The sequence below is a fragment of the Puma concolor genome, chromosome D2 (genome assembly GCF_028749965.1).
Source record: "Puma concolor isolate L17-30 chromosome D2, mPumCon1.1.hap2, whole genome shotgun sequence".
NCBI lineage: Eukaryota > Metazoa > Chordata > Mammalia > Carnivora > Felidae > Puma > Puma concolor.
The window spans coordinates 51,866,256-51,878,940 of record NC_141677.1 but is presented as its reverse complement, the minus strand read 5'-3'; positions in this window follow the sequence as shown (position 1 = coordinate 51,878,940).

Here is a 12,685-nt window from a genome sequence, read left to right as displayed (position 1 = left end):
GATTTATAGTCAGTAGAGTTAAAAGTTACTTATTCTTGAGAGAGAAAGAAAGAGAGCAGGGGAGGGGCAAAGAGAGAGAATCCCAAGCAGGCTCTCCACTGTCTCTGCAGAGCCCAATGTGGGGCTTGAACTCATGAACCCTGAGATCATGACTTGAGCCAAAATCAAGAGTCAGGACACTTGACCAACTGAGACACCCAGGCAGCCTCAGTAGAGTTAAAAATTTTTAAAAAGATAAGGTGATGTGGATTTATATCTCAACTCTGCCATATTGGGCCAAGTTTGGTCAGTTTCCCTCCCTGAACTTGAGCTTCAGTATCAAAAAACTCAGCAGTTTAGTTTTTCCCAGAAGACCAATTAATTCCAGCCCCTTCAGCTTCAGCTTTCTGTCTTTGTTTAGAGATTACCCAGACAGACACTCAGTCCACCACAAGGATGCAAATTTGCTTATGTGTGGTTGGAACACAGACTCACATGACTAAATTTAGAAAGGATTGATCTGCGCTTTCCAGTGTTATCTGTGGATATGGTTATAACCTACATATTCTGAGGTCCTCTTCACAGGAGAACAATCACCTATGGTCAAAATTACCCTTGAGATTACCTTAAGGATGTTGTCACATCAGAGCCTGACATACTCTCAGTCCAACACAACCAGTTTTCCCTGCAGCAATGGAACAGATGGAGTCCCAGATGAAGTGATTGACTTGTTTAAAGGCAGTATCTTTCGGAAAATACATATCCTTAAATATGAGAGCCCTCCTCAGAGGGGCTAGTTGGCCATGAAAAGAATGTACTTGATAACTAAGACTCCAAGGAGACCGTCTAATACACAGTCTGGCATTTGCTCTTGAGTACAGGGTCATGCTCAATAGCTTGAAATGGTTAAATGGCTCTTGTCTTGATTTAGTTCTTTTTAACCAGGTGCATAGAGTTTAACTTACCTAAGAAACATGCTTATTTTGTGACTGCCCTCTACCGCTAATACTGGCTTCATTCAGACTTCGTCATCCCTTGACTAATTTTTGCAGTATCTGCCTAACCTATACTCTTGATCTTTCCCCTTCTCTCCCCTAACCATCCACTTTCCTGCCACCATAAGTGATTTTTCTAAACTGAAAATCTGTCCTGCATGGAACTTCTGCAATGTCTTTTGTGTCTGTTGTAGCTTTTCCCAAAGTGTGATCTGTGGAATAATAATTAAGGAATATAGTTCGTAATAGCTTAAAGATTTCATGGGTTATTTTTTTTTTAATTTTTTTTTCAACGTTTATGTATTTTTGGGACAGAGAGAGACAGAGCATGAACGGGGGAGGGGCAGAGAGAGAGGGAGACACAGAATTGGAAACAGGCTCCAGGCTCTGAGCCATCAGCCCAGAGCCTGACGCGGGGCTCAAACTCCTGGACCGCGAGATCGTGACCTGGCTGAAGTCGGATGCTTAACCGACTGCGCCACCCAGGCGCCCCTCATGGGTTATTTTTTAAGATCGTTTGAAAAGGATGGGTAGTCTATTTCTTGATAAAACACTGCAAATTCATACTAATGCACTAAAAGCCACCAGAAGTCCAGTGTTTTCCATTTATTTTACCACAATTAAAAGAAATTTACCTGGGGTGCCTGGGTAGCTCAGTCAGTTGAGCGTCCAACTTTGGCTTGGGTCATGATCTCAATGTTTTGTGTGTGAGTTCAGTCCCTGCATCAGGCTCTCCACTTTGAAAGTGGAGCGTGCTTGGGATTCATTCTCTCTCTCTGCCTCTCCCCCACTTGTATGCAGTGACTCTCTCTAAACAAAATTTTGCCTGGTAACGGTCCATGCACGGAAAATGAACATATGTTGGAAACACAAACTTACAGATAAAATTTAACTTCCTGAGCAGGGTATTCTAAGTGCTGGCTCTCAGCTATCTCCAGCACTGCCCTGAGACCTGGGCAGGCGTTAGCCCTGACCTAGGTTTAGGCTTCAGGAGGCCTATGCACTTCATGGCACCTTGCTTGAAATTTTCTAAATCCCCTTCCTGGAAATCCTGACACTAGATGGGGTGGAAATACCATCTGGATAAGGCGCTTGGAGGTGACATTGGGACCCATGAGGGCCCAGTCCTCATTTATTCCCTTCAAAGTACTCTGCAACCTATGAGGTTGACTGGATATCCCACCCCACACACCCACCCCCCCACCCCCCCACCCCAAGAAACATGAGGACTCAGACTGTGGGGTTGTCTTGGACCTGTGGTTGGTCCTGATTCCAGGATCACTCTTGTGAATGGCACAGTATTTCTTTAGCATGATGGCATGAAAATGGGCCACTAGAAGGATGAGTTCAGGGCTATGGTCTTTTGACAGCTCCAGTGATGACCTTTGACCTTGAGCTACATGTGTAGACCCCTGTGTTGATGCTCCCCCATCAGTGTTCTGACTGGTGCTACCCTTGGGTAGTGGGAGTGGTGGCAGGTGTCCTTTACCCTGTGTGGCCCTCATGGCTGCCACACTGCACCCCCTCCTATAGGCTCCACGCCACTAGTCAGGTAGTTCTCTGCAGGTGACTGCTTATGTCTCATCTCAGGGCTTTTAGGATGGCAACACAAATGGCCCCTTCTGATCGATGTCCTCTCTTATCTTCATGCATGTGGTGTCATTGTCTTGTCCTTGGTCAGTCTTGAGCTGGTCAAGGGACAGGCATTACTTACAGGAATGGGAATTCTTTTCTCATCCCACCTGGCCCCTCACCTGTATTTCCTATTTGTGGCACTGTGTGGTATACAGATGTCCAATCCATATACAAATATCACATTCTAGTAATACCATGATTGTGGTCTGAAAAGGTCATGAGAGGACATGGGAGAAGATGTGTTGTTTTGCCATAACTTTCTGAATGGTAAATTTGTCATTCAACCATTATTCTTAAATAAATCACTATACCTTACATAGATCTATATATTTGTAACATAGTTTTAATCAAATTACTTATATAAATATGGGTCCTGCAGAATATATTTGCCTGACAACCCACTTGCTCTAGGGGCAGCCTTGCTTACCTTGCTATACTCTTCTCATTGCCATGGACACACTTTTAACTTCCAGGAACCCCAAACCATTTACTCCATGCACTTGTCCATGGTACCCTTTTTCTGATAAACTCTTACTCATTCTTTAAGACTCAGTTCAGGCCTCACCTGCTTCATGAGGACCCCATGGTCTTCCCACCCAGGTCACATCAGGGGCCTCTTCTCTGTGCTCCCATAGCACCCTTGGCTTGCCTTTATTCTAGCTCCTACTGCACTATGTTAACACTGTCTGCTTACATCTGACTTCCCTAGATGATTAGCACTGAGGCGGCTACTAGGTCTCTTTTGTCCGTTTTGCCTAACACGTTATCATGGCCAAGTGATTTCAGAAGACCAAAATGAATCTAACAGATGATCCCATGAAGTCTCTCTTGCTATGGGGGACTCTGACCCCAATGGAGAAAGACAATTGTGTGAAGATGGCATTTACAAATTCTCTTATCCTCTTCTCAAATCTCTGATACAAACATGCTTAGTTTCTGTGGTGGCTTTGTATCGTAAGCTGGACTACCTTCCCTGTCCTGCAGAGTTGCAGATTAAAGTTGGCCGGGGGGAGACATGAAGCAACACTATTACTTCTGAAGGTCATTGTGGCTCCGGGGAGTGAGAGACAGATGCAGAGGTACTGACAGGTTCAAGCTGGTTCTCATTCACCCCTCAGTGAGAGGCAGAGGCAGGATGCTGCTGGGCCCCAGCTTGAACTTGGCCTTCCCTCTTCTGAGTGCTGCTCTTCTAATTCCCTGGCGGCCCTGGTAACCAACCGCGAACCCAGCATCGGTCCTCAAGAGACTGCCACCAGTCTTCCTCTGTGGTCCCCCCAGCAGCTAGACAAACCCAGCTTCACGGATTTCCCTGCTGGCTCTGGCTTGTCTCCCTTCACCGGTGCTTCAACAGGTGACTGGTCTCTGGTCATCCAGCTCTTTCCACGGCCATGTAAAGTAGAATTCTTGTAGAAACTCCCTTATTCCATAATTCATAGGGTTGGCTTTCCTGACTGACCCTGACAGATTCAGGCTGTTTGCTTCTTGGAACTCCTCAAAAAAATTAATTTGCTGTCCTTTGGGGTTCATTTGATATATGGGACTGGAAAATGAAAGAGCAGAAAAAGGTGAGAGAAGGGCTGAGATGAAGAAAGGCAAAGTGAGTAAAGGAAGAATATATTGGAAAATGAAACGGGGAAGAGAAAATGGCAAGGCAAGCTTAGGGAAAGGAGAAAAGCAATTTAGAAAGAGTATTATAGGACTCCACTAGGAACATATCTAAATTGGAAAAAAGAGTGATCATTCATAAAAGCCTAGTATATATTTTTAAAAGTTACCACATGTACTTAACACACAGTAATCATGTACACACACACGAAATAATATCGCTAAGAATCGCTTAGTCAAAGATGGAATTTTCCTTCTTCCTTGTAAATATTGGCAGAAACTCTTAATCTCAGATTAATCACCTGATGAGATCTTAACTGCTCTATATTTTACCAAAAACAAAAACGCATACTACTTTTCTATATTTTCTGTGACTACTGTAGACTGAATGCTTATGCCCCTTCAAAATTCATACGCTGAACTCCTAATCCCTGATGTGATGTATTAGGAGGTGGTTAGGTCATGAGAACCGAGCCCTCCTAAATGAGATTAGTGTCCTGATAAGAGACCCCAGAGAGCTCTTGTGTCTGTTTCCATCATGTGAGAGCGCAGTGAGAAGACAGCCCTCTGTGAGCCAAGAAGTGGGTTTTCACTAGATGCTGAATCTGCCAGCTCCTTGATCTTGAACTTCCCAGCCTCCAGACTGTGAGAAATAAGTGTGTGTTGTTTATATGCCTCCCAGTCTGCAGTGTTCTATTATAGCAGCCTGAACTAAGTCAATTAATAAAGCACCAGAGATTTTAGATCTTATGGGGGCTCAAGTTGTGAGCCGGGTTGTATTCAAGGCATAAGCCAGGAACAAAAAGTAATTTAAATGTCTGGATTGTCATTTTCAAAGAACATTAACAGATTCAATTCATAACCTGAAGAAACATTATCAAATCCCTTTTTATCTCTACCCTAACTTGATGTCTATGTATTCTAATTTGTCCAACCCTAGAAATTATCCAGACCATCTTTGCCTGTATTGTTTCTCTCTCCCTGACTTCCCACAAACGTTTTCCCATTCCGTGTTTTGATCCTCGCCAGGCCTTCATGGTTTCTGCTGCCGTTGGAGGGCTAGGGGTTTATCAGGGGGAATAGCAGGAAGACACAGTCGCTCTGTCTTCCCTGACCCTCTACCACCCCTGTTAGGAGTGAGCCTATGGAAATGCATGAGAAACATAGTTCTGATGTCCCATTAGGTCCCTTCTGGCAATTTCTGTGTTCAGAGAATGGAGGATTTCCTGAATGGTAGTTGAAGGTTACAGTTTTCTCCTCTCGAAGGTTTGTGACCCTGGAAGGGTGAGAAATATTATGTACTTCCTAATTGATCTACCTCTTGGGAACCGAGGTCTACTAGTTGTTTTATTACTGCTCTAACTGAAGGCAGAGATTGTTCCAACTGTTAAAGTTGTGAACAGCCTGGGCCCAGTTATTTAGAGTGTTCCTCCATGCAAGTAGAGAAAATACAAGGCAATGATTACAGCAACCCAACTTCATTGGGTGCAAGTCCTAAAATTCAGCCACCAACCTTCCAGGAGTCTGTCCCCAAATTGAGATGAAGGAGCTTTCTTACTGCACTTAGCTAGACCTTACTTGAGGAGGGAAGGTCTGTCTTCGACCTGATTTCGTACAGCATCCTGACTGCCTGAGTCCTCTTGGCATCACTGAGCAAAGTTCCAATATTCTGCCTCATTTTGAAAAACTGGACATGAACTCCTTTCTCCATCCCTGGTCCCTAATTAGCTTCACTTACAGAGGGAATTCTGGAAATCCCTTGAGGTTACCACAAATTACAAGACTGCCTAGCGATTTTGGACTCAAATTTGTTCTCTTTGCTCCACCATTTTTTTGGTTTTGGTATTCTGAGCATCATTTTACAGCCCTGATGAAGAATTCACTCTTGGAGTTCTTCCACTCTGAGCACTTAGTTTTAGCAATTCTGCCCTGTCTACCAATACCAGGTCAAAGGTCAGTGTTGTCAGTCCCAGTCACTGCCTGCCTGCCATGCTCTTGTTCTGAGAAGTGTGGCATTTCTCCCTGGGGATAACTGTCTCTCTGGCTGGGAACAGCCCTGAAAGCGTGTGGGCTCTCCCTTGGCATAAGCATATATCAGCCTCATTCCAGCATATTGAAGCCATCCCCTTGGTTCTTCCTGAGAATATATTGCTTCTGGTGGAAGAAAATTTATACCAATGGGTTGAAGACCTGTTTCTCTGACGTTCCCCGGAAACAGTCCAGTCCTCAGGGAAACTGGTCTCACTGGGCAGCAGAGCCGTCACGCTGTGCAGCCATTCTAAGGTCTGCTGTTGGCCTCCACTTGGTGTCCATAAAGGATTTTGAAATCTTACAAAACTGAGCATCCATGGATTTCAAATTAGAAACTACATTCCTTTCCAACTTACAGTTTCATGCAATGCTGTGCAAGTCTGCCTACAGAATCCTGTCTTTGACTATCTTCAACTTCCCACATTCCCAACCTACAACTTCCTTGTATTCCAAGAACCACGATGGCTCTAGTCTAAGGCCTACTCCCTTGCATCCTGTGTCCAAGTCAGGCAGACATGGTGAAAATGCACCCTTGGTGTAGATCTGTGTTGGTTTTGTTAATTGGATACATAGCTGAGAATTATGACTAAGAACAAAATCACAGGCAAGAAATGAAATCCTAAAAAAAATTTTTTTTTTGAAAACCAACCCCAGGGGCGCCTGGGTGGCGCAGTCGGTTAAGCGTCCGACTTCAGCCAGGTCACGATCTCGCGGTCCGTGAGTTCGAGCCCCGCGTCAGGCTCTGGGCTGATGGCTCAGAGCCTGGAGCCTGTTTCGGATTCTGTGTCTCCCTCTCTCTCTGCCCCTCCCCCGTTCATGCTCTGTCTCTCTCTGTCCCAAAAATAAATAAATGTTGAAAAAAAAAATTAAAAAAAAAAAAAAGAAAACCAACCCCAAGGCAAAACACCCTGACATCTTATATGATCCAGTCTCTGCATAGCACTGCTGTCCAAAACATGGTCTAGGAAGTAAATGTAATTAAAGGAATTCAGTACTGATTAAACATCTTAAAACTGTAACCTGCAACCCACAACTGTGCTGTCACTCTTCTTTGCTACGTATCCCTACTTTATTCTCAACTTAGTCTACGTCCCTCAGTCTCTCTTTCACCTTCCTTCCATCTTCCCCTCTGATCATAATGATGCATCAGCCACTGGCCCGAGTGACTGGCCACCCAGACTTCTGGGCCCTGCTAACAGTCATTCCAGATCATACTGAGATGACTGTAGGACTCTGGTGTCAGGCCCCATCACCTCCCTATCCATGCACATAAATGCCCAAGGTTCCCTAGGAAATTTGAATTTTACCTCCTATCTTTCTTTTATAGGCAATTCACATGGAGCATTTTGGGGGGAATAAAATTTTGTACAAAAACATATATTTATATATTCAGAGAAAAGATGGTAAACCCCAATTGGAGATTGACCTGGAGTGCAGGATTTGGACCCTACCACCATGGTTTTCCCCAATTTTTGTCCTTGTAGGAATATTTAAAAATGTGCAGAAGAAGGCGGGGGCGGGGGGCAGGGCACCTGGGTGGCTCAGTTAGTTAAGCATCTCATTCTTCACATCAGCTCAGATCTTGATCTCAGGGTCATGAGTTCAAGCCCCATGTTGGGCTCCACAGCCTTAAAAGATGCATTAAAAAAATGCACGGAAGGATGGTTAACAGAGAAGGAAGAGTGACAACTGGAAGAACTGCAGCCAGGTGGAAGCCTGCCCAAGATGACAGGGGATGTGGTGGATGGTGCTAGTCTAAAGTCTCAACAGGCCTGCTAAACACAAGTAGGACAAAAGTAGCAGAAGCCAATCTGAACAAGGCTTATATGTACCTCTCCTGTTTTCAGCAAAGATCATAAAGACAAAGTGTAATAATAAGAAAAACAATGCTGTGGACTGCAGTGAGAGGAAGAGCCTTTTTGTAGAACATTGTCAAGAGGAGATTGACTACAAGCACTTGCTTCACAGGTGTTGAGAGCAGCTTCCCAGTTAGATTGTCAGACACACTCTGATGGATGGAAACCATGTGATCCTGCTGGGCCAACTAAGGATGAAGTAGAAGCTACATACTGGGGATTGAGTAAAGATATATTTTGAATCTCTGGGAATTTAGAAAACAAGCTTATTTGAGTTTAGACCAAGAAATAACAATATAAAGTTTTGGAATAGAGAAGATGAACCCTCTGGCATATTTTATCATGGGCATAGGATGGTGAGTTTTGGTAAAGAAACTAGTCAGAGACAGGCTATGTTACACCATGCATAGTAATGGGAAGAAGGTGTGCAAATCACACATTCATTCATTCATTCATTCATGCAAGTGTCTACTCAGTCTGTTCTCTGCCAGCCACTGTGGTAGGTGCTTGAGTTATCATTGAACAAAATCCCTGTGGAGGAAGCAGCCATGACAAGTAATTTTAATAAACCCGTCCCACAGAAGCATAGTATACACTGAACACATCAAATGATAAACCTAAGAGATCCCAGTAAGTGTTGACACCTAAGTTGAGATATACAAAGTGAATAAAAATTGATCAAGTAAACAGGTAAGAGCAGAAGTAGAGCCCAGAAATAGCTTGGCATCTAAGGACAACTGAAAGATGACTGAAAGGAGTCAGAGGAGAATGAGCAAACACAAGAATGATTTCAAACAAAGCTGAAAGACATAGGCAAGAAAGAGTATCGAAGTGTGAAGGGGTAAGAATCTAGCAGTAGCCTCCATAAATTCAGTAAATATGAATTTCGTTTATAACACGGCACAGATGGGCAAAGTTATGAAAATTTCCCAACACCTTTATTCTAAAGCAAAGGTCACACAACAGCCAGCTTCATGGACAAAGAGAATGATTCATGCTAAGAACATCGTCCAGTTGAACATAGGGATGATGCTCAGATGGTAGTGAAGCAGAATCTAGGTGGTTCAAGCTCTCCATAGAAATAGAGATGAAATGGTCATTTGACTTGAGGAGAGGAGTAATGGAAAACAGGAAAACAAGGTAGACCTGAGGTACCAGAGAAAAGGGTAAGGAGGTGTATCCACAGCTGAGGGGTTCCCTCAAGAGGACAGTTGTCTAATATAAAATTTCTTCAGGAGAAGCAGGCCAATTTCTCTCACCCTAATATCCTTAGAAGTAGAAAGGAAAAAGATAAAAGACCAAGAAAAGTAGGTTAAAAGCCTACTTTATGAGAATCCCCAAATGCAATAAGAAAATAATAATGGCTAACACTTTGCTTACTGTAGGCATATTGGCCAGAGACCTACATAGGCATTGGAATATTATTTCATTTAATCTAACTAATAATCCTGTATTTAGGTACTGTTACTCTCCCCTTAATAGAAATAAGACTGTTAGTTATAAAGAAATGAAATAGCTTGTTCAAGATCTTGCAGCTATTAAACGGACCAGCTGGGAGTTAAACTCATTCTAACACTTAATCAATAGTCTTTTGCTATTCCTACGTTACCTTCCTGGGGAAGGAAGAAATACTACTGAGTAAATGCTAGATCAAAGAGCACCAAGTAAGGAGTCAGAAGGAGTAGTTAAGAGAGGTTGATGGGAACTTGGCAGATGTCATCAATTTCTTACACAATTGTTAGAGACTGTTTCTTGTTGAATGGTCCAGGATGCTCAGATGAACACTAATATTTTTTAAATACAAAGTTCACACGTTTGTGGGAGCCAATTAGTCCAGGCCTTTTCTAGATTAACATGGTGCAAAATGTGCCATCTGGAGTTCTGGAAGAGAAAAATAATGTGCTTATGTGGCTGCCTTGGCAGGGAGGCAATGAACTCCTTTCCCCAAGAGCCAGTGTTTGCATCCACTTGGCCAGGTCTCTTACAGACTAGTTAGAGAACAGACCTGTCATCTTGACCAAATTTTTTCTTTCACTTATAATAAGAGTTGTAATATTTTATGGCTTTTCTAACAAGATCAACTAACTGAAAGGAACATTGCAAATTTGGATAACCTGACTTGTAGTACTACTAAGAATGTTGAAGTAACTTACGTGTGGACATGTATTTGAGAGTATTGCTGAATGTCAGGCACCTAAGTCTACAGTGGCCTTAAAATGTGGTTGCCTTTATTGGTCTGAAGAGCAAATCTTGACACTGACTTACCCAGTATCAAGTCAGTCATTTTATTTTTTTAATGCTTCCTTATTTTGAGAGAGAGGGCACATGCAAGTGAGCACAAGTAGGGGAGAGGAAGCAAGGTGGAGACAGAGAATCCCAAGCAGGGTCCATGCCCAGCACGGAGCCCCATACAGGGCTCCATTTCACAACTGTGAGATCGGGACCTGAGTCAATATCAGGAGTCCGACGCTTACCTGCCTGAGCCACCTAGATGCCCCAAGCCAGTAATTTTGAATTAGAAAAATAAAAAGCATAAACAGGTTATGTATTGCTTAAGATTCTGGCACATACCAAGCCTGAAGGTGGGTGCTAAAGACAGTTAAGGCTTTCATGTAAAGTGAGTTCTAGAAGGCGAAATATTATCCAGTTTTTCTTCTTTCATCTTGCCTCACCATTCAGCAGGTTCTTTGTACCCACTGGTTCATTTACTCAGCATGTTGGTGGTGCCCTGGTTAGCATGGGTCATACCAACAAACCACTAGTAGTCTGAGGAAGGATCTTAAAGTTCCTTGATGTTTCTTAAAATCATTGTTTCTGTAGCAAATATTTTATTGTTTCATAAGTTTTTAGAATTCATCTCTGGATCAAGAATGGGCTAAGAATGCATGGTTCCTTCAGGAACACACATTTCAAGAGAACTGGGCGGATTGGTGTCTTAATCTGCTGACTTCCATAACAAAATACCATAGCCCAGATGATTTAAACAAGAGAAATTTATTTTCTCATAGTTCTTAAGATTGGAAGTCCAAGATTAAGGTGTCTGAGGGTTCTCTTCCTGGCTTTTAGATGGTTATCTTCTCACTGTGTTCTTACATGGTGGAGAGAGGGATTGAGGGGGAGAGTGAGATCTTTCTCTTCTTATATTGCCACAGTCCTATGGGATTCTGGCCCCACCCTCATGACTGTATTTATAATTATCTTGTAAAGATTGTTTTTTCAGATACAGTCACATTGTGGGTTTGAGTGTCAGTACATGAATTTGGGGGCATACAATTCAATCTGTATTAGTTGAGAACACCATAAAAGTATTTGGCCTGCTTCCTACATCAATTAAAACAGTATTTGACTCAAATCTTACAGGTTGACACAAACTTTTTGTTGAAAAGGATTTAAGATCGCCTGGTCTAAGGAAACCTGGGTGGCTCAATCAGTTGAGCACCCGACTCTTGGTTTAGGCTCAGGTCATGATCTCGCACTTCATGAGTTTGGTCCCCCATCAGGCTCCGTGCTGACAGTGTGGAGTCAGTTTGGGATGCTCTCTCTCCCCTTCCTCTGCTTGTGCTCATGCTCTCTCTCAAAATAAGTAAATAAACTTAAGAAAAAAGTTAACCTGGTCTAATCTCTGTGAAAAATGGAAGCTCTCTCTAATCAGAATGTTGCTGGAGTTATTTCAGGATGTCTTGATCTCTATGTTTCTGTTACCTTTTATTCTGTAAGAGTAAAAGTAATAACTTCTGTAATATCTTTACAAAGTCCTTCACTATCTGAAAAAGACCAAAATCACCTTGCATAGCCTACCCTTTAAAAATGGGAAATTTTATACTGTTTTTCAGATATGTGCCTCAATCGAGTGAAGAAAAATGTGGTACCAAATCCCTGTTCTTTTGTTTCACTTTCCCTTTTGCTCTGGGGGATAAACAGTACTAACTAAGCACTCTATTAATGGTACACTATCCAGGAACTGCAGTCCCCACTGTGCTGCCATTACAAGTAGTCAGAAAAGGTCACTGTGACTTAAAGTGAGCACCACAGGTGAAATGAGCTGGATCTGTGAGTCAGTGCTGATTCACTTTCAGATCATTCTGTCGTCTGAAGCTTAACCGTGTCTATCACAGGATGGATTTCTGACACGGAAAACTTCCACAGACATTCCAAGGTGTTCAGAATTGCTTCATCCACAGTATCTCCAGTGTTCAAATTGATGGTTTGTCACACACAGGGATTGATCTCAGCCAGCAAATATTTACCAAACACCATCTCTGTGCAGTGGAGGACATGGAGATAAGAGGCAAACAGGACAGCCAGTGACTTCCATAGGAATGAGAAGAATCCTGAGAGCGCTGGCCAGTCCAGATAGGACCTCAACTCCTTGGCCTCCACACCAACACTCCCAGAAACATACCCTGCCCCCTACCCTCTGCTGGTATTCACTCTGTTTCCGCTGCTGGTCACCCAGAGCAGACTGGGACTGCCAAGTCATCAATTGTCCTTGAGATACTCATTCCCATGTCACTCCATAGCGACCCCTCCTAACCCATCACTCACCCTACCTCAACCCCTATAACCCTCCCATTATACACTCTG